The 2,500-nt window shown below is 45.2% G+C and overlaps 1 long non-coding RNA gene across 1 annotated transcript in view; it reads left to right on the top strand.

The window, feature by feature from the left end:
• Positions 1-2,500, top strand: part of LOC135200900 (uncharacterized) — a 486,387-nt gene that overhangs the window by 482,997 nt on the left and 890 nt on the right. The window lies entirely within an intron of this gene.

Below are 2,500 nucleotides of genomic sequence, written 5' to 3'. Positions count from 1 at the left end.
GGTAAAGCAATGTTACACTGGCCGTTTTTAAAAAAAAATGAGAGATTGCACCTCAGCGGCGTGATCGGTATGGTCTTGGCCTGCCACCTCGGTGGCCGCGACATATATTCTCGGGCATTCCACTGAGGTGTGAGAGCTGTGTATTTCTGGTGATAGAAGTTCACTCTCGACGTGGTTCGGAAGTCACGTAAAGCCGTTGGACCCGTTGCTGAATAACCACTGGTTCCATGCATCGTAAAAACACCATACAAACAAATAAACAAACAATAAGAGATGAGAGGCGAAAGAAGCATGCTCGTTTATTCAGAGGTGAAATGATGATCCACGCAGCACTACGGATTAATGAAAGCCTGACGAATGCATCGGCAAGGCACAGGGGGCGGAAGACGAGCATCCGCAACAACACAGACAAGCAAAGGACGAATTAGCTTCTTCCATGCAAACATGGACGTCTCAGTGCTCATGGAAGTCGATACACGCATGACCCGAAAGGCATATATATTTCCCCCCTCAGGAGGAAATAGGTATATTTCCCCTTTCAAGAGGAGGAAGATATATTTCCCCTTTAAGGAGGAGTAAGGAATATTTCCCCCCTCAGGAGGAGATAGGTATATTTCCCCCCCTCAGGAGGAGAAAGATGTCCCCCCCCAGGAGGAGATAGTAGTTTCCCCCCTTAAGAGGAGAAAGGTATATTTCCTCCCTTAGTAGGGAGATAGGTATCCCCCCCCCCCTCCCCCCCCCCCAGGAGGAGATAGTAGTTTCCCCCCTCAAGAGGAGAAAGGTATATTTCTCCCCACGGAAGGAGATAGTTGTTTCCCCTCAGGAGGAGATATGTATGTTTCCTCCCTCAGGAGGACATAGGTACATAGGCATATTTCCCCCCTCAGGAGGAGGAAGCAGGACAACCGCCCCAGACCGAATACGAGGGAAACAGAACTTCGTTAAGGAAGGGCAAGGAGGAGAAGAAGAAGCTTTCGATCAATATACTACGGCCCCCCCCCTCCTCCCCCCCCCCCCGACGTCGAACGATACATTTCCCACTCAATGAGACTCAGAGAGTGAGGGCACCTCACCTCACCTCCCTCACCTCCTTCCCTCCCTCCCTCTGAAGGGAAATGTGGAGAGAGGTATGGTTAAAAAAAAAAAAAAGGTAAACAAAGAGAAGGAGGTCATGAGACGAGCGAATAAAATCCTTTTGACTTTCCCATTTCGACCCCCTCCCCCCCCAACTCCCCCCAACTCCCCCACTCCCCCATGAGGACGAAGAGGCACCTGTTGTTGTGGCCTGCTGCCGTTGTCATGATGATGATGATGATGATGATGATAGTGATGGCGGATGCCCTAACTCCCCGGATGAATGTGGAGAAGGAGGAACTGTTGGGGGGGGGGGGGGGGATGAGGTAGTGGAAGGGGAGGAGGTCCTAGCGCGCTTGTGTGCGTGTGTATATGTGTGTGTGGGAGCGAGAGAGAGGAGAGACCTAAAGATGAACTGCTACAGGTGGATCTCTCTTCTCTCTCTCTCTCTCTCTCTCTCTCTCTTACCTCGGCAGCTTCCCCATTAAATCCAGCGCTTGGAGGAGGAGGAGGCGGAGGAGGAGGCGGAGGAGGAGGAGGCGGAGGAGGAGGCGGAGGAGGAAAAAAAAACAAATTCATGCATACCTTCCTCCACCATTCCTTTCCTCCTCCTCCTCCTTCGTTCGTGAGGTAGAAGTAGTCTGTCTCATTCTTGTCGATATACTTCGTTTTGTCTGTTTGTATGTTGATATGTGCGATTGCCATTATGCTTTGATATCATTATACATAAATAATGATATGAATATATGTTACATGCGTTTGTGAGTGTAAGTATATACATGTACGCACACCACACACATACACATACACACACACATTTGTGTGTGTGTGAGAGAGAGAGAGAGAGAGAGAGAGAGAGAGAGAGAGAGATGTGAAAAGTAAATGTCACGCACAAGCAGCGCCTTATGCCCCAAATTGAAAGGAGACACTCACAAAAAAGAAAAGAAAAAACGCTCTTCCTCATTGTGCTGGAGACATCTCCCGTGCAACTGGATACCAAAACTTCTTGTAAATATAATGAAGGTTGTATATAAATATAATGAAGGTTGTATAAATATAATGAAGGATGTATATAAATATAATGAAGGTTGTATGCGTATAATGAAGGTTGGTTGAATATAATGAAGGTTGGATGAATATAATGAAGGTTGTATAATGTAATAAAAGTTATAGGAGTATAATAAAGGATGTATATAAATATAATGAAGGTTGTATGAATATAATGAAGGTTGTATCAATATAATGGTAAGAGGAACGCCATATTTAAATAAGGTTATCAGCCCTCAAATATATAATACTTATAAAATAGTATATATAATATTGTCTAATATATTACTACGCAGTTTACAGAGGGCAATCAATCAATGATCGAATTAATTTACACCTTTTTTTTTATATTGTTTAAGACAAACGATAAGTTGTTGGA

The sequence above is a fragment of the Macrobrachium nipponense genome, chromosome 27, assembly GCF_015104395.2.
Source record: "Macrobrachium nipponense isolate FS-2020 chromosome 27, ASM1510439v2, whole genome shotgun sequence".
Lineage (NCBI taxonomy): Eukaryota > Metazoa > Arthropoda > Malacostraca > Decapoda > Palaemonidae > Macrobrachium > Macrobrachium nipponense.
The sequence above is the reverse complement of the archived record's forward strand: the minus strand, read 5'-3'. Positions and strand labels throughout refer to the sequence as shown.